The 19,956-nt window shown below is 41.0% G+C and overlaps 1 protein-coding gene across 1 annotated transcript in view; it reads left to right on the top strand.

Moving 5' to 3' along the window:
* Positions 1 to 3,811: 3,811 nt before the first annotated feature.
* The window catches only part of CUNH5orf63 (chromosome unknown C5orf63 homolog), a 27,886-nt gene continuing 11,741 nt past the window's right edge, over positions 3,812 to 19,956 (top strand). The window contains exon 1 of the mRNA XM_026046613.1: positions 3,812 to 3,827. The gene's annotated coding sequence lies outside the window, so the exon portion shown is untranslated. The remainder of the gene's footprint in view (positions 3,828 to 19,956) is intronic.

Raw genomic sequence — 19,956 nt, 5'->3', positions numbered from 1 at the left:
ATTTATAATGCAGGGTTAGAGGGGAAGTGACTGGCTATTCAGCCTCTGAAATCTGTTTAATGCAAAAATATAGGTTTAGCTCAATTCAAGTTCAATACTCTGAACACTCAAAGTCATGTATTCATTTTTGGAAAATGAGCACCTTTCAACATACTTTTTATTTTTCTCTCCTAGATTTTAAACCCGTTTGTGTTGCATAGAATCATAGAATGCTTAAGGTTGGAAGGGACCTCAGAGGTCATCTAGTCCAACCCCCCTGCTCACACAGGRTCACCTAAAGCACGTGGCACAGGGCTGCATCCAAGCGGGTTTTAAAGATCTCCAGAGAAGGAGACTCCACAACCTCTCTGGGCAGCCTGTTCCAGGGCTCTGTCACTCTCAATGTCAAGAAATGCTTCCTTAAGTTCCTGTGAAACTTCCAATGCTTCATTTTGTGGCCGTTTCCTCTAGTCCTATCACTGGCCACCACTGAAAAGAGGCCGCCCCCTCCTCCTCACTGCCTCCCTTGAGGTATTTATAGACACTGATCAGGTCCCCCCTCAGCCTTCTCTTCTCCAGGCTGAACAGGCCCAGCTCCCTCAGCCTTTGCTCATAGGGCAGATGTTCCAGGCCTCTGATCATTCTGGTAGACCTGCGCTGGACTCTCTCCARCAGCTCCACGTCCCTATTGCAATGGGGAGCCCAGAACTGGACACAGTCTCCAGATGTGGCCTCACCAGGGCTGTGTACAGGGGGACGATCACCTCTCTYRACCTGCTGGAGACGCTCTTCTTAAWGCACCCCAGGATCCCGTTGGCCTTCTTGGCCACCAGGGCACACTGCTGCCTCATGGTCATCTTGTCATCCACTGCATAGAGCAGTTAAGTCAAAACAAGCACAGAAGATTTGCATAAGACCTTCAAGCTCATGTTTGGAGCTTACATAACCAACCTAGTCATAGTCCTTGCAGCAACGAAGACATAATGTCCACCAACATAAAAAAATCAACATAATCAATMAGATATGCTTCCCCATGTTTATATATATTGCTGAAAGTATAAGGAAAATACAGAAAATTGTTACAGTGCTACAGAAATCACTATCCATAAACTCCACAATAATTTGTTTTAAGGTCATAAGAACCAAAGAAAAAGAGTACATGGGCAACATTTCAGCATAGAATTTATCTGCCCCATCAGTGCAGCACTGATGGATTTATAATTTGCTTTTGAATTCAAAGGCCTAACGCAGATGCAGTTTGCTTAAAAACTTAGGAAGAGTATCGTGTAAGCCAGCAGACAATTTAGTGAGAATTATTACAATGGATTACCATCATTGGAGGAAAATAATTGTTATTTACTAAAAATTCTCCAATATCACTTCCTTTTTATATTTCAAATAAATGTTTATAAGTAAATATCTCAAACTCCCTGTTACACCTAAATCCAGTCTGTCATTTCAAGTTCTTCAAGCTTGCTAATAAAATGTTCAAATCTCATTTCTGAGAAAATGCTTTGGGCCCAGCATTCAATCTTACACAGCATCAATTTCAGGTCTTCAGCCTGAAGTGCACACTTGTTTATGCCATTATGCATAAACAAAAGAGAATAGATACAAAGGTGAATCCTACCAAGAAACAAMTCCGCTCCTAGAAAGTAATCTCCATTATCGTGATAATGACAGATGAACCTCCACTTACATACTCTAGAAGTGCTTGTACTCATAACAGTCACTAGATACAATTTTATTAATCAAATTCTAGCATGACACTATAATTTTTACTTTTCAAATATTAGATCCTTTACTTACAGATGGCATATATTAATATATTTGCTTGAGGTAACTTAAATAAGCACTATAGTTTTCAAAAATTTTGCTTTTAATGTTGTGTGTAAAATCAGTGTTGACATTTTAGCATTTGCATCCTATTGTAAGAAAAAAAATAAGAAATGAAGAGCGTTGTCTGAAATTAGATCTGATTTTATAACTAATGTATTTAAAAGTTTGCATTCGTTACACCACATTAAACCTCTTTTCAGCTTGAAAGCAGAAGATAAACAGCTTTTCTCTGGCAGGTTTTAGTACCTTGAAAGTATCTATGAAAAAATAATCAAATTTTTCCAGTTCATTGTGACCTCCTGTTAAGGCAGGTCATAATAGCTTATGACAGCAAAAGAAACTGTGGCTTGGCTGCAGAAATATTCAAGTAAAGATCTTGACACACAACTTTCCAGCAAAAATCCTGAGGCTGATACTTTGTCTAATTTAACATAGTGATCACAGAAAAGAGCTAAAGAAATATGAGACAATCTCATTGAGCAAATATGCAACTCTGACTGTTAATTATTCTTTGGGTTATGCTTWATTTTTTTAATTCAATTTGTTTTACAGAAAAACAGAAACTAAATAGTAAATTATGCCYTTTCACACTGACCCATACTAAGTGTTTGGAGGATGATATGAAGATGTTCAGAGGCTCGAAAACTAATCCAACCTAAAACTAACCTTCAAATCMATCAGCCCTTTTATATGTAGCAGACAGAAGCAAACTTACTACTCAGGTTAACAGACAGTTTAATTTTATAAGCTGCCTACTGCTGAACACTGACCTGCACACTTATATAMGTAATGATCTGAGAACCTTTGTATCCTTGGCTTTGAGTTTAAATAGTAGCATAAAACAGATTTTGCTCCATTTAAAGGAACAGAGGCTTTGACTGACCCTCCTTGAAGATTTAGTACCTTCTTGCTTACTTCTTTAAGGAAGGTGTGTGGTGCAACTGCTTCTTTTAGACTGCAGATTTAAACAGGACGTTAGTCTTCCTCACTTGCAAAAATGTTCTTCAAAGTCAATGCAAGCTGTATTTTCAGCTACGTGTTCTCACTGGCTAGAAACAGGCTAGAAAATCAGAGGTCAGAAAAACTGCCACGGCCTTTCCACAGGCTGAAGTACCGTTATATGCAGCAGGTTGGTTGTTACCACATTCCGCTTTAAATCACGTCCTAAATGCCCATTTCCAGTATGGATCTGCATATTCACAATTTCAGCACAGTGGAAAYGCTGCCCATGGCAGAATGGCCGCACTGCAAAGGGCACGAGGAAATGGGATCGCACAGGACTCTGTGCAACAAGACTCGGCAGGTGGGTCTGCATTCTGCAGGGTCTCCTCTGCTGATGCACAAATAGATAACAGAAATCAATAAGGTGATTAGATGCAGTCTTGCCAGCAAAATTCCTGCAGCATGGAGAGCAATATATCAGCCACAGAAACGTCAGTGTGTTTTATACTAGAGAGCAAACACACATAAGTTCAGTGTGCATTTACAGCTTTATTAGTTAGCTTTAGGGTTTATTTACACATTTTTTGTATACCCTCTCATCCCACTGGAAGCTGAGCTACAGCCTTTACTTCGTCCCATATAAGAAAGGAAATGCCCTTCACTTCACTGAGATGTGTTAGTGTCATCTAACTAATTATTAAGATCACTTTAAACTAGGTGAATGTTAACTGATTTAAAAAAGAAAAAACATTTTTACATTTCAAAAATGTGGGAACAGATGTGATATAACAGGASAGAAACACTTCCATAATGTTTTGTTCTACATTTTGTTGTATTGTCTCAAGAACTGGGTAGCCAACCTCACATTGTGATATGTTTGAGTACACGTATTTGTAAGGAAATGCAAACCACAAATTTTTATGTCAAAGGAGACACTTTCTGTGCTTTTTCCCAGGGGGAAGTCTTTTCAAAGCTCAAAAAAATCACCTCTAGGTACTTTCAGAGAAGATAMCACCTCACGATCAGCACTGCTGTCAAAAGCACCCAGTAGAGACTGGAACATCTGCGTGAGTATTTCTGTTGACTTTGTAGGTTCAATTGACCTGTACGTAGCACTAAAACATTAAACTGAAGTTGCTCTTCTCCACCCTTATGTGATGATGTTACAGCTGAACATGGACAAATAAAAGGGACAAATAGGTAAAAGTCAAACACTGCAAAATCCTAAACATCTATTGATATCAGAGAGGCAAACCTAAAGCCATAGTATATGCTAGCCTTTCTCTCTCTCTCCCTCTCTCAAAAGAGAAGAAAAAACAAAGGATAAACATCTTTGCGTACATGCATGGCCATGTGTGCATAGCACATATGCACAGAATCATGTATATTCACACATTTGTGAGCACTTGTGCACAAAGGCACTCCGTTCACTCTTTTTCTCATCAGTTTGTGAYGAATTGGCACATACAGTATTTGCTGTTCTTGAAGGTGAAGAGGCAAGTGCAGGAAAAGAAAGAAATATCTTGTCCAGTTTTGTGCATCTTGGTACTCGAGATAGGGTATCTTCTAAATGAACCATTATCTCTGTTAGAATACACAAAATCACAGAATGGTTGAGGTTGGAAGGGASCWCTRGAGATCATCCAGTCCAACCCCCTGCTCCAGCAGGGACACCCAGAGCACGGGGCACAGGGCGGCATCCAGGCGGGTTKGGAAGATCTCCAGAGAAGGAGACTCCACAGCCTCCCTGGGCAGCCCGTGCCAGGGCTCTGKYACCCTCACAGTGAAGAAGTTCTTCCTCAAGTTCACATCAGATGCTTTCACTTCTACAGTTATTTAAAATAGCTCACTTTTTGCTCAGCGCAGCACAGGAAAGAAATCCATGGATGAAGCTTCTGGGCAGTGCAGAAGTTTCAGAATAAGTTTCTGTCACCCATCTAGGTGACAACTGCGCAAAGCAAGGTCTTCAAGCTGCAAGCAGCCCCTGCAAAGACATTGCAACAGAGTCCACCTTTACCACAAAATCTAAAATCTGTAATCTAAACAGTGATTTCTTTGGCATGTGAATGTGTCCCTTGGCAAGCAGTTACAAGTAGAGCTATTACTCTTGGAGCTACTGCTTTTCTCCCCCACTCTGCCTTCTCAAAATACATTTTGAGCTCAGAGCAGGCTTTATGGCTTTCCTTGGAAAATGAAAAAGAAAATTAGATACAAGGTAACAAAGGTTAAATTGGAGCCATGTTCTTGGTCTGAATATATTCATTTTTGCACCAAATAATTACGGTTTCTAAACTAAAATCCTCCATCTTTCATGAGCTACATTAATCTTCATGTTATTACCATCAGCACGCAAGAGGGAGATGTAGGCAGGTAGATTTTCCTGTAATATCTGAAACATTGCAGAGCAAAGTCAAACACAATCCACTGGGTGTCACTCTTTTCCCTGAAAAATAACCCGCATTTTCTGAGTTTTGCTTGCCTAATAAAAGGCAACAAGAAAATTTATAAATCATACATCTGGAAACATGGTTCGAAAAGCTAAGAAATTATTATGTATTCTGGTAGTACTCTATGTACTCCTTGAGGCATTAGGAGCTACATTATTATTGCTCCATTGCAATCAAAATGATTACAAAGAGGAAGGATATTCAGTATAAAAGAAGTAACAACAACAACAAAAAGGAGCATAAAGCTAATATASAGAAAGACAATTTCCAGTTAATTCTCTGCTTCTTTTTCATTCCATCATCACATAAAATTCTGATCCGATGCTTTAGCCCAAGGTGTAAATAGTTTGGGTTATACATAGCCAGGTTCTCTTCATTTCAGAGTTACATACTCAGATTGTGGTACCCTACCTGTTCTGATACCATCTGTGGACTTCCTACTTTAAAATCTGTCTTGTCCTTCAGATACAAATCCCTTCCTGTTGTCTTCATGTCTTTCCATATTTGTGAAGTATATGAACTTAAGTGGTGAATGCCTTTTTCTAGTGCTCATTTCAAGACAAACTGATCTGCACTCCTTGGTTTAAAATCTATAATGAAATGATCTTGGCACAGATTAGCTCTCCTTGATCAATAGAAATTACTGATTCATTCATTTTGTAATGAAAGGTGCAGCCACCTTGTTAAAAGAATAACAACACTTAACAGTTTCTTCTTGTAGKAACCCTGAGGCACTGGCTGGAATGTTTGCTGACTTTATAACAGCTTACAGTGACAGGCATTAAGAATTACAGATTCTTCTGTATTTCAGAGAAATGAGAAGAATAATTTCATTCTGGTTGGGAAAAATTTCATTCCTTCTCCATCAGCTGTTGTAGAAATACAACAGACAGATGGCAATTCTACCTCAGCTAACTGCAGTACTAGAACATAAATTCTTTGAATTTATTACTGTTGGTCACAACCCTTTATCTGCAGATCCCTTGTTTTCTAAAATAAAAACTGGAATCTCCAATTCCAATGCAGCACTAGTGAGATTCTCTGAATGAAAACTATAGATTTACAGCTCCACATAGAAATACAAAGTCAACAACAAAGCCGAATATGAAATAGTATCCGTGTGGACACTGCAATGTTTAATACCAGTACTCCTGCTCAGAAGAAATCACAGCATGCAGCAAAGACAAATTAGCCTGACTGATACACCAAAAGCATCTTTGTGTGATTTTAGTATAAAAAATAAGTTGTGCTAAATACTCCAATAACTAGAGAAGCATAAACGATGGTAAATACTGCAATAAGTAGAGAAGACACAAGTGTCATTAGGAGAGGCTGTGCTTTGATTGCGTTCAGGTTAATGCAGTATTTCAGTATCATTCCATAATGTTATCTAGGCTTCCAAAGCTATTAAGTTGTTAACTGTTACCGCTAATAACAACAAAAACCATAATAACACATTAATTATTTTGTGCAAATGATTCCACTTAATCAGGGCTCGGGACGGTCGCTAAATGGGAGAAATATTATGCCACTGAACTAGACTGCTTACTACAACGGCCCAGAGGCTCAAGAGATCGCTAGGAAGAGGTGGTAACCGTACCATCAGTTTATACCAAAATGTGGCAATCAGTTYCATCCAGTAGATTTATTACCTGGCTTTCTGAGTGCAAGCTTGTGTCCTTTATCTTAGGTTTGTAAAAATAGGTTTGTAAAAACCTTATGTGACAATTCTTACCACACAGTTATCTATATACATATATATATATATACACACACATTTATTTATTTATTTATTTATTTATTTATTCTTCCTAATAACAAGGTAGATCCAGTGAACCTCATTTTGGATACCTATCTAGGCATAATTTTAAAGAGGGCTAATTTTCAAATAAAGATCACTCTTAGAAAACCCAGGTAGGTACTCAAAGATATTAATTCCCTTAGAAAATTCTAGAGTTAAAGTTAAAATTTAAAACATATCTTCAAAATTAACGTTGGTGAGAGAGGATTTCTATTAAACTCTGCTGCATTCATGTACTGAATGTACATGATTCAAAAAGACAGTTCTTTCAATAAAACTTGTTCTTAAAGAAAACACAAATAGGCATGATTAGCAGTAGCAGAATGAAGTCCTAAAAATGTAGTATGAAACACAGGATTAAAATGCTATAAAACTTTATGACATATTCTTAGCGCTATATATCTAACAAATTCAAAAAGCACAGACCTTAAAAAGCTTATCACGTTGCAAATCCATTTAAATTTTCACTTTGACTTAATGCTTCTTTACATTGTTTTGTCAGAGGCACAAGTACAAATTTGCTAATCACGTGGCAGAGGGAGAGGACTGGATATGACAGGAAAACTCCTAGACTAGTGAGGTAGAAGGCTACCACCTTCTGTTAGATTGCCTATGCAGAGTCAATTATTCCGTGTCTGAAGAACAAATTCCTTTATCTTTCACCCAAAATGACTTTTTTTTTTTCCTCTAGGCCATCAGTATGACCAAATGATAAGYGGATAAATCTGACATTTCAAAAGCAATATATAATAATATATATAAAGACAGTGTACAAATTAAGAACTARTAGTAGGTAGGTCCTGTAGTTACAACAGGAAAAACATCTGAACTCTTTGTAGTTGCCATCTGAAGGCTTTGTTTACAACTGCCTTAATGCAAATCGCCTCATGTTGGCAAGAAAACAAAGCATCACAGAACCTTTCTTCTCTGAGTGCTAATCCACGAGCAGTATTTACGGGAACTTCACAGCACTGAGCCTTTCCTCTGTTGCTCCATAGCTGGATGACAACCGGTTAATTACATCTTAGGTGCAAATAAAAGCTTAGGGAGACCTGCTCAGTTTGAATACATATTTTTTTTTAGTGGATCAGAAGCATCTAAGGAACTTAGCTGCCTGCCACTAAAAATTTATCTTAAAGAAATCATTTTCTAATAGGAACTAACTCGACTTAATTGGATGAAATTTCCCATAGGGATGGTAAAAGGCTCCCAAAATGCCTAGTTTTASTTAACAAAGCAGAAAAGTGCTAGAACTTAGCTAAAACTGCTGTAGTGTGGTAACARCTCAGTGTATTTCTCAGTTACCTCATTCACACAGGGTTAAGCCATTTCTGTTAAMAGTTTAAAAAGAAATACAGTTTAACACGCCCAGTGTGCAATAGACGTTGAACAAAGAGTTGCAGTTTTGCATGCAGAATATATTCTTTCATAATACAGTTCTCAGTTCAGGTTTAATTTATGTGAGTACTGATGTGATACTGATTTTATAAGGCCAAAACAGTTTCCAAAGCATCTTTGGAAAACGGAAAGGAAGAAAACTTCTCTTTGGCAAAGTATTTCTGAAACACATCACAGTATCAGGAAGAAATAATACATTTATTTTAATTACTAGATATCAGAAGTCCCCTTTTCTTTCTGATTCCTCCTAAAATTGTACTACCACAAAATAACAACAACAAAAACTTGTTATAATTACATGGCCCTGTAGGGGCACCCTTTAATTTTTTTATAAGTTGTGCTTTACATAAAGCAATATATGTGTTTTTATAAAGCCATATTTTTATTGAGTTTTCAGCTGACAAAAATTTCCTGATTAAAACAATCAAAATGCACATGTGCYGATTAATCACTTGATTAAATAACACTTTTATTGCACTGGTGATTTTAAGAATGTAAAGATTCAAAGATTTTCAAGACTATTGCATTACCAGATATTCAAATGCCTCATTTTTCCAGGCACTACTAATTTATAGTAAATTTCTGCAGGGCTGCTGTCATTCTTTGTCCATACCAGTATACTATAATCGTGATTATCATGATTAAACCTAAGATACATATCACCCTTGCTGATACCAAAGGGACATCACAGTTTATCTTCAGAATCAGAGCTAATCTCCACTGAGATATAAGGAAAAATATAATAAAGAGACTCTGGGAGCTGCATTCCACTCACATCAGTTTAGCTTTTGCTTTTTCAGGAAAAAAAAAAAAAAAAGGGAAGAATTGACTCAATTCATCCATTAATACTGCAATTCAGTTCATCATTTTCACTTGTTATTTTATTTCATTGATCAGATAATCTTGGATATATTGACTCACCCATGCAGTATTCTTGGTGCCCGGGTTTATGAATTAAAAATGCATAAAACAGCATTAAACCGTCCTGCCCAGGCATACCACTACTCTTCCAAAACACAAGCCTTCCCCTGGTTAACGGGAAGATAATAACAGAGGACCAGAGYTCTCCACCACTCATTTTATCCAAAATTTCATCCACAGGGAGAAGTTTTGCAGCATGTCTGGACAATTAGTAAATTCCCTCAATCCAGAAAGTCGGGAATTACTGAGAAAWCTTTTGATTCGCATCCTTTTGTGTGTGGGGTTGATTCCCTATCCACACAGCCCCACTGAATCAAAGTTACACATTGCCTTTAAAACCTTCTCCCTGTTCTGCTCAGATAGAGCTAGTCTCTCTTTTGTGTTGCATAACTAAAAATGAGTAAAATACATTTCCCTGCTTAGGAAGCCTTTTACTTCATTCAGAACAACTTTTTCCAATACCTTTTGCTCTTCTTCTCTCACCAAAAATGTAAAATTTGGTGAAAAGTAAAAAATGTTTAAAAAAAGGTAAAAACATCATGCTTAAACAAAGTCTCYAGATTTAACTGCAAGAAGCCTCTGCAAGTGTTCCCAGAAATCAACTTGTTGAGTATCTCCTGAATTATTTAGATGCTTTTGCAGTGTGTAGCCACATCCTGTGTGTTAGCACTCTACTGATGTGTCAAGAGAATACCAAGTTTTTATTGAGGCTACAGGATACTTGACTGTGGGGTCCTTTCCTCTAGATCACGAAACAAGAATTGGGGAGGGGGAGGGGAAGAAATACAAAAAATGATGAAAGATGAACAACAGAGGTACCAACTGACTACCTGTCCTGTGTCTTGTGCATCTCTGAAATAATGGATACAGCTGCCTGCAGCACAGAAGTATGTTCTGTAAAATGTCTTTCTTATTATTAGACAAAGTACCCTTTTTACTTTTTTATTATTATTATTATTAGACAAAGTACCTTTGTCTTGGGCTGAGAGTCCCGCATTAGGCTGTCAACACTTGGATGTCCTCCCCCATCTTGGCTATCGTGTACAGCAGTCAACATTAGTCATACTAAAATTCCTGTAGCATCGTAGGTGACACAGTGCAAGTAAGGACATTTAACTGGCAGGTATGATGACAGGGAAGAATGAAACTAGAGGGGTAATATGGTGAAAGCCATCAGTTTATATAATAGTATTTACACTGAGAACAGACACAAGTGAAACAAGGCTGCRTCTTGCAGTCTACCACAAGGCAAGGGAAAAGAAAAAGGCTTTTGCAGGAAAAGAATTGTAAATTGGGGCTCCAGACAAGAATCTTTGCTGATCTTGCTGGAAGGCGTGATCTAGGTAAATCTCAGAAGTAACAAATGAAAGAGAGGATGGAGCTGAAGGGTCTGCCCAGTTCCTAAACGGCAAGCACAGTGGTGATACTGTGCAAGGACAGACTGACATTCYGCAGAAGTAACAATATAACCAGGAAAAGCTTCTGACGGGCCACAGGTTCATTTGGACAGCAGAGCCAYGTCCAGAATAAAGATTTTTCAGATTAAAATGGGAGATGAATTTGCGTTWTGAGGATTAAATCACCCACCCAGAAACAAGGCTAGAGGGAGAACGGGGTGCACAAAGGTGTCTACTTGCAAGACCATCTCTATTCTACTTATTTCAACCTCCTACCATACACCAAGGTTTATCAAGAGTTGAAGAAACTAACGCTAAAGGAGTGAGGAGAAAAAAAAAATCTTTCTTCCAATAGTCCCTTATGTTTAGTGAAAAACATTGCACTTAATGTTACTTTTGGTTAAAATGCTCGCACTGAATACCTGCCAGCTGCWCATATAACCCACAGAATCATAGAATCATAAAGACACTAGGGTTGGAAAAGACCTTCAAGACCATCGAGCCCAACCATCCACCCCTCAGCACCCTGCCTGCTAAGCCAGGTCCCTGAGCGCCTCATCTGCACCTTTCCTGAGCACGGGCTCGTGTGCCCGGCCACTCCACCACTGCCCTGGGTGCCCTGGGTTCCAATGCCTCACTACCCTTTCCACGCATAAATTCCTGCTAATGTCTCCAATTTAATCTAATTGATCAACAAATGTACAGAATTCAGACAAAAAATACCGTGAAATTAGGAGAGATGGGAAGAAAAGGAGTTTTTAATGTTACTAAGTTGATTAGGAATGGAACAAATAGCCTCTGATTGATGGCATGCATTCACAGATTATTATGCAATTACTTTTAATTTGGAAATGCTGATGAAATAAAGCAAATATCCCTTTTGGCTGTTTATTTTATTAAGATCCCAGAGCAGTTCACCAAGCTCAGAGAGGCACTTCGCATCAGCAGCACCAACCAGATGCCACCATCAGAGTCATCCACATCCTCTCTGCCCTGGGGTCACAGCTACAGCAACTTCCAGAGTAGGAATTAACCCACCACGTGTCCTTCTGCCATAACAGCAGCAGCGCTGCCCTGCGTGCCAGGCAATGCTGCGCTRCAGAAAACATGGGTGCATCTTCTTAACATCTTGTTTGGAACTGAGGTGCTTCTCTATACCATCCACACATACTGTCTCCAGAGCACCAGCTCTTATCCTATGAGAATTATTAGGAACACCAGGTCTTATTCTATGAGAATTATTAGGCTGTGGACTCCTTTTCATYAGTAGTCAAAGGAAAAGTCATGACCAAAATAAGCAAAATATGGCTTTATGCCTAGTTCCTGCCTTSTGCTCTCACCTGCTCATACATATATATTTTTTTGGGAAGATTCCTCAGAGACACGGGCCAAAAAGGTGGCAGGGAACAGGCTGAAATGCAGAGAGCCTGGACACTTGTGTGGCAATGCCTGAGCTGCTGCTGGACCCCATTCCGCTGGCAGCACTGCCCCAGCCTTGACGCCTTGCAAAGGACAGCAAAGTCAGACAGCAGCGTTTGGAGAGGGCACCAAAGCTCATCCCTGTGACAGAGGCAAGATTGAGTGGGGTTCCAAAAATCAAGTTTTGGAGAGGGGTTGTTTATTTACTTAGTTTTCAGTCTTGGTAAGTGCATACAGAAAAATGAAAGCATATTTATCCCTGCCCAAGGAACTTCATTATGGGGCTTCACTATTATCTGTGTAACTCTTGTAGAATTCAATATTTTTACTGCAAAGTGAGAACGTAAAATAATGAGATTGCCCTTTCTTAAAATTTGGTTTTAAGAATACATTAGGTAAGTGTTTTACTGCATCAGATTTACAGTCCACAATGCTCTTCTATATCTTCCAATGCAAAGTCTGAAATACTTTTCAATTGTTTTTGAATCAACACAAAACACAACCTTACTGCTGTCACGAAACAACACAAAACTCTTATCTAATAAAATGCCTGACATCAGAGGAGATGGACAACCATATGGATTATGCCACTAGTAAGCCAATTACTTACATGTAGCAAAGAAAGAAACAGCACTGGGGAAAGGGGAAAATATCCTTAATATGTCAATTGAACTATTTGCATGCTACATATAGCTTTTAATTTGTCAGATAGAATTAAAATAATTATCATTTGAGCTGTAAAAATAAGAGTTTACTTTTCTACTCAGATTGCACTGAAATTCTCATGTTTATACTATTTCATGTTAGCTTTTATAGTAGAAACATATGGTATAAATGATTCCCTGGCATTTGTTAGAAGTAGCCAGTTGGGAACAGCAGCAAAAATGAGGCTTTACATTATGGTGGTAACTGTGTTTTGTGTAAATTAGTGCAAATTTAAAAGGTATTGAAGGTGAAAAGGTATTAGGAAGAAAAAAAGATCTTTTAGTAATCTGAATCCTGTGAGGGGAAATAAGAGCAATACACTTTAAATTAAATTGTGCATCACTTAATACACCATTACAAAGCAAATCACACCCTGGGCCAGAAACTGGTTTTATTTCCTTTGATATTTCAGAGAAGGGTAACAGAGTCTCTCACACAGAGTCTCTTTTTCTCTCATTTTCTTTCAAACAGAAAATGACTTATCATGTGTGAAAGTGGCGAATGTTGTACAAGTTTGAATGCAAGGAGAGGTTCTATCTGTCTTACAGGCCAGTCCATTTAAAACACTGGGGGATATTTTYCCATGTATTTCCAGATAGTTTAGTGATTTCTAGATAGGATAGGAATGGATAGTAGTTAAACCAGATCTACACGATTCATGCTCTAATGCCAGAAAAATGCTACCTGTCATTTGGGGGTGCTAAGAGGCTTGCGTCAGGAGCACTTTAGTTAGAAATAAGACTGCTGAAATCTTCACATAATTTATTGAGGACACACAGAGCAAACTGCACACATTATTTGACTGTCCTCCTATTCTTCAACTATAAGATTTTGGAGGAGAGAAGAATGGGGCATTTCCAGCAAATGTTTTCCAGAGCATCCTTAATACGGATTCAGGATATGGCTAGTGCCTATTCTAGCTCCCCTAAAAAGGCCCATCTTCCCMAAAATTCTTTTCACTGAGCTAAAACTTGTGTGAATGCCCCTTTAAAAAATTTATTAAATGCAAACATTCTCTACAGAAAAGTCTTTTTTAGCCCTCAGAGCTAACATGACAAAATTCTTTTCTGAGCTACGTGCAAGTGAATGGTCTGACCCAAAGCTTTTTTGAGAGAACAGGAAAATTACCATTGATTTCCAATGGGCTGTGGATTAGCCTGTAACTAAGTGCTCTATTGGTGCTCTGTAAATTAATGTGTAGATATCATTACAGCCATGACAGCGATGTCCCAACAGAAAGGATTACATGTAAAAATAAAGTCAAAGTACTGTCCAAGACACTGCTATGCAGTGTGTAATTTATGTGTTGCTGTATCTATGGGCCAGATGATCAGTGGAATAACAGGCAATGAAAGTTCATATGTAAAGAGTCTACTAGTTTCCACTTATATAGGTCATTTAGGAAATGAAAATGCTCTACAACCAACATTCATCATTTAAATAGTCATGCTGGGTTTTTTGAATTCCTCAGGGTGCTTTGCTCAATGCTGTGATCTTGAACTATCATTCCTTGCAGTTACACCTTATTGCAAGAGTTTATTCTGATTTTATGGCCAAATTTACTTCTCTCAAATATTGCCCTGATGTTCCTCCACTCCTTATTGTATGTTATTGGTGTCTGCGCCAGTGTGATTATTTTCGAGGCTATTACTTTTTATTTTCATATTACCTGGGTGTTCACAGCCTCCYACTTAAACTGAGACAGCTCCATGCTATGGCAGCTCATTACAGCACACACAAAATGCCTCTCTCCCAAATGAGAGACAAAAACAGACACACATTTTCAGCTACCCACAACAGGCAGGAATGCAGCTGCGTCTGGGAAGAAGGGCTTTGAGCCCCTGCTGCCCTGCACAGATGTACCCAGGATGTACAGATATCCCTAAGGACGCAGAGCTGCCCAGTGGCCGAGCACAGGCCGGTTCCAGCCCAGTCCCCTCATAACTCAGCCATCCCAAGCTGAACATCCCTTTTTCTGCACGTGGCAGCTCAGGCCAAGCCCCACAGCCCCGTGGGGCAGCTCTGTGCACCCCCGTGGCACCTGCACAGGCTTCCCCAGCATCGCCCTCCCTGCTCCACACGACCGTGCCGGGCTACACGCGCCAGCCGAGCTCTTCCCACCCGGACAGAGGCGCTGGGAGCATGGCAGCACCGGGCTGCCCGGAGCTCCCCAGGGAGAAACACRCAGGATTCCGAAGGAGGAAACTGTTCCTTCCTACACAGCTGCAACAGAAAACACCACCRCCCAGAAAGTTTACTGCCAGGGAGTACCCCCTTACAAACACACCCACGTTAAGGCCTCAACACATCCTGGTTGGTTTTGGTTTTTTAAAAAAACAAACTTCTATCCGTAACCATTTTCAAGCTTGGTTATCACGTGTTTATAGAGCTATCAGCAAAACAYGAAGGGGCCAACAAAGATCAAAGTAAATCCTCAATAAAACCCCAGATTCTCTGTTGACACACCTGATTTGTTCTTTATGTGTAGGAGAGTACAGAACAAAGCATCCACAGCACCATCCTATACTGAGTATATTTTTCCTTCCAGTTGTCAAAGGCTGCTTCTAATCACAAGAATTTTTTGCACAGGTTGCATTTTTGCTGGTTTGCTGGTAATTGACAAAAGAGGATGGCAGTTCCATAACTTTTTTTGTGTCATCTGGTTTCTGGACACCCTTARTATTGTAATGAGATTTAAACAGGCTTCAAATAAAGCACCTTGCAGTAAGACTCCCATGGTCACAAACCAGTTGMTTTGCCAGTGTCTGCTGGTTCATGCCGTGCTGTGAACCTTCACGGATGTGCAGTTCTCCTGCTCATCAGCGCCCCGAGCTGCTTGCAGGAGCTACCAGTGTGGTGGTCTTGGTGGGTCYCCACTCTAACAATTTGGGAGTGCTGTGCCTTTCTGAAATACTTCAAATAATGAGATTAATATGTCTAAGCACATGAAGGGTGAATGTAGGGAGGAACGGGCCAAGCTATTCTCAGTGGTGGCCAGTGACAGCACAAGGGGCAATGGCTRCAAGTTGAAACACAGGCAGCTCCATCTCCATATGAGGAGGAACTTCTTTCCTCACAGAGGATGACAGAGCCCTGGCACAGGCTGCCCAGGGAGGCTGTGGAGTCTCCTTCTCTGGAGATCTTTCAAACCCACCTGGATGCCGCCCTGTGCCCCGTGCTCTGGGTGTCCCTGCTAGAGCAGGGGGTTAGACTGGATGATCTCTAGAGGTCCCTTCCAACCTCAACTGTTCTGTGATTCTGTGATTCTGTGAAGTGTACATGCTATAAAACTATACCTAAGGCCAAGCTGAAAGCCATTTTAAATCCCCCTCACAAACAAACACTGCACCTGTTTTTCTTTCCATTATCTGTTGATTGCAGAGAAGAATGCACAATACATATTTTACAAGTGCTGCTTCACATTTTAAACTCAGTTTTTATTAAATGTCCAAATAAAAACAAATCATGTAAAGCGRCGAAAAGCATACTATGATATATACCACATATAAAATGTGAAGCTGCACATAAAATCACAGTTCTAGGGAAGTAAAAAAGAAATCTGGAAGAGAACCTAATTGAAGGCCATTAGGAACAGAAATCCATCACAACATGGGGTCTTTTTCGTCCAAAAATATGGAAGCAAGCTGGCCCATTATTTAAGCAATATGCAAAAAAAAAAAAAAAAAAAAGGTAGGAGGACTTGTGCACCATAGCAGGATGTTCATACAGTGAGTGTAACCACTGAGTCATAGCTGCCCTCGATGTTCAAAGACATCTTATGCGCCAGAATGAAATACAGGATGGAATTGCACTTCTTTCAGATCTCACAACACATTTAAATAGTAAATCGTAGAGTGATCCATCTTATTCCTAAGCACAGATGCCGTGGCACAAGTTCTAAAATAATTCTTTCACTTCTATAACATTTTTCTTTATTAAAGACCTACAAGCATGAAAGAGGGTTCAACATGCAATAAAATCAAAGCTAGTATTTCCACAARCTATCTGCAATGACATACAGAAAACCTGCTTTGAGTGGTTACTTATGAAGCCTGAATCATAAACTCTGTTTGTAGAAGGTAGTAGTATAAGGGCTCCTTTTTCTTCGTAATTACCCCTGATTATAAATAACCTGGACTAAGCCTGAAACCAGCCTTTTGCCAGGTACACCTACGCATGCACCAGGGTAAATGCACGTGCCAATAGAAGATTGAAAGACATTGAAAAATGCTGTTGGACTGAAAACAGCACCAGTGAAATGAATGTGATTCTGAAATAACCAGCTGCATCCGCAGAGGTAGTCGTTTGGTTAACTGTGGGCTGCGAGAGGCAGTGCTGCTATGAGGAGTTATCTGTCCACCCTGGACAGGAGGGTGAAAGCGTGGCCACAGCAGGGCCTGGCTTCACATGCTGAAAAATGCAACCCATATGGGAGCCGTGTGCCTACCTGCTTTGGGTTCCCMGGGAAATCCTGGATGCAGATCCCAAGGTGGGCTAGACTCCTCTTTGGAGAGGGATAAAACTCACCTGGTAGCCAACACATCAAGAGCTCGCTTATCAACTTGTACCTTTCCAAGTAGCATCTCCTGAAAATACATTCCACCTTTACCCCAAAACTCTGCACCCCACTGCTTTTCAGGCCCTTCCCTCAAACACTATGGGAAATACCCCAACACAGGCCTTAAGGCTGCTCTGTTGGCTCCCTCATGGAGCGCATGGCGCCCCGGGCCGGGCCCGTGCGAGCGAACGAGCGAGTGCTCCCTGTGAGCACGGGCGCTCGAGCCGGGTGGGAGCCGGGCCCCGGCTCCCCAGCGCCACGCGGGGCACCCAGACGCTCCAGCTCTACCACAAAGGCCCAAGTCCCRCACTCCTTGTCCTATTCCCGACATGGAAATGAATGGCCGTGGTCAGCTGGCTGCGCTGCAGCTCGGTTCGACTAAGGGCAGCTGAAAATGAGTCACCAAGATCCAGAGCTGAGTAATCCTCAGCACACACAGGTTTCCTCTGCTAGCTAATGAGACCCACTGCTGAGGCAGGTAGGACTGCTCTCCTGGAGGGCCTTCCTGCTCTCCATGCTGTACTTCCCAAAGCACGGAGGAAGGGAGCAGCCAGAGCTGACTTTATAGCCCAGATTTGTCTCTCACTCTCAGCACAGGAACAACTACCGAGGCACAACTGAAATCCTGAGAGACAYATAGCAAGTAACAGAACATGGCCCTGCAGCTGCCATTCTCTAGCAGGCAGCACTTGTTTTCCACTTGAAACACTGCTCCTGAGAAAACTACACATGGCACAGCAGTCAAACCAGGGAGCAGGAGCAGAGAAGGGCACATTACTCATTTCAAAAGATCTTGGGGCCCCTTCTTGTGGCAAAGCATCTATTGCACAGGAAGGGACAAAAGGCTCTCGGTTTGGAGCAAGGATGCCCCAATTCATTTCAGTGGGACAAGAGCACACGACGTTGCCAGCTTCATAACTCCCTTAAACTAATCTGTGTCTTGCTCTTACTGCATCTCATTGTGTTAATTTGAGCCCACTTCCAATTTAATTTCAACTATATTTGTATGCTCCAAATATTTGTTTGATCTCCACTTCATATCATCCAGTAATTTGCTTACCATACACACCATGTAATGTTTCAAGCAGATCATAAAAATACAAGAGATTTAATGTGTTTAAAATGGATCTCCATAGTCTCCCACTCCTTTTCCCAGCTTCACACTCAGTCATGAATAAACTTGTGTCTGTATTAAATTTTAAAAAGTAAAAATAAAGGAGTATCACATCATTAATAGAAATCAATTTTATCTACATTGCTGTTGCCAAAGCTACAGAGAAGTGGATAGCCTCACTGAAACCAAAATACAAAACCACAAAAAGACAAACACTAATTCCCCTGCTTTCTTTTATTGCATTAACCTTATTTCACTGTCAAAGACAGAAATTAAGGCCTGCTTATTCCACTTGAAGCCAATGAAAGCACCATGAGCAAAAGAACTGCAAGGCTGGCCCCTTGCTTACAAGAAATTTCTTCCCTTCAGTCCAAAGATGCTGCCTCCTATTTCTCAGTGTATTTCCTCCACATCTTCCTGTGTAAAGATCCCTGTGTTCCTTGCTTATGGTGTTCCTACATGTGTTACTGAAAGATGCTAGTAGTTTTGGGGTTTTTTTCCCCCCAAGTAGCAAGCAGCCCTACTTTCATCCGAATGTGTTGCCAATTCTAGCTCTTGTGCATCAGCCCGGGAAGGAGAAGATCCTAAGGTAGCCAGCAACTTTTTGGCGGAATAGCACTTACTTGCATTTAGGTATCACAGAACGGTTAAGGTTCCACGTTAAGATTCATGAGGTTCCTCTCTGCCCAACTCTCCAGCCTGTCCAGGTCCCTCTGGATGGCAGCACAGCCCTCCGGAGTGTTGGCCACTCCACCCAGCCTGGCATCGTCCACAAACTTGCTCAGGGTGCCCTTGTCCAAGTCGCTGATGAACAAGTTGAACAGYCCTGGGCCCAGCACTGACCCCTGGGGACACCACTGGGCACAGGCCTCCAGCTGGGCTCGGCCCCATTTTCTTCATGCACAAGTTAAACCAGACAGGAGACACAACCTGACTGCTGTTCCAGGCAAACACCATGTCTCRGGTCTGCACTCGTGGCCTTCAGACTTTCCTCTACTTTTTTTCCCCCTCTTTGGGGCCATTTTATGGCATTTTCCTGGCTCCCTCTCCTACAGTGTTCCCTTACACCTGCACACAGCAGAATACACCCCAGGCTACTTGGCTGGCACTTGGTTCACATTGCCCAGGGCTGGAGGTCTCTAGTGTCCCACTCCCTACCCTCAGTACCCACATAAACAAGGAAATAAAGGGGGAAATGATAATAATACCTAAGAACGATAACATAAAGGATAATAGTAATGACAAAGGGGAAAGTGAAAGGGACTTCAGGAAGGGGCTCAGCCCAATGCCCCACGCCAGCTGCGGGCCGGGAAAGTTTCCCAGGAGGAGAGGGCAGCGCAGAGCACCGCGCTGCCGTGCTCGGAAGGCAGGGCAGCGCTGGAGCAGCGGCTGGAGCACGCAGCAGGGAAGCGGGGCGCTGCCGGAACCCGCGCCGG

The sequence above is a fragment of the Nothoprocta perdicaria genome, unplaced genomic scaffold (assembly GCF_003342845.1).
Source record: "Nothoprocta perdicaria isolate Ctin4 unplaced genomic scaffold, notPer1 scaffold_45, whole genome shotgun sequence".
NCBI classification, from domain to species: domain Eukaryota; kingdom Metazoa; phylum Chordata; class Aves; order Tinamiformes; family Tinamidae; genus Nothoprocta; species Nothoprocta perdicaria.
The sequence above is the reverse complement of the archived record's forward strand: the minus strand, read 5'-3'. Positions and strand labels throughout refer to the sequence as shown.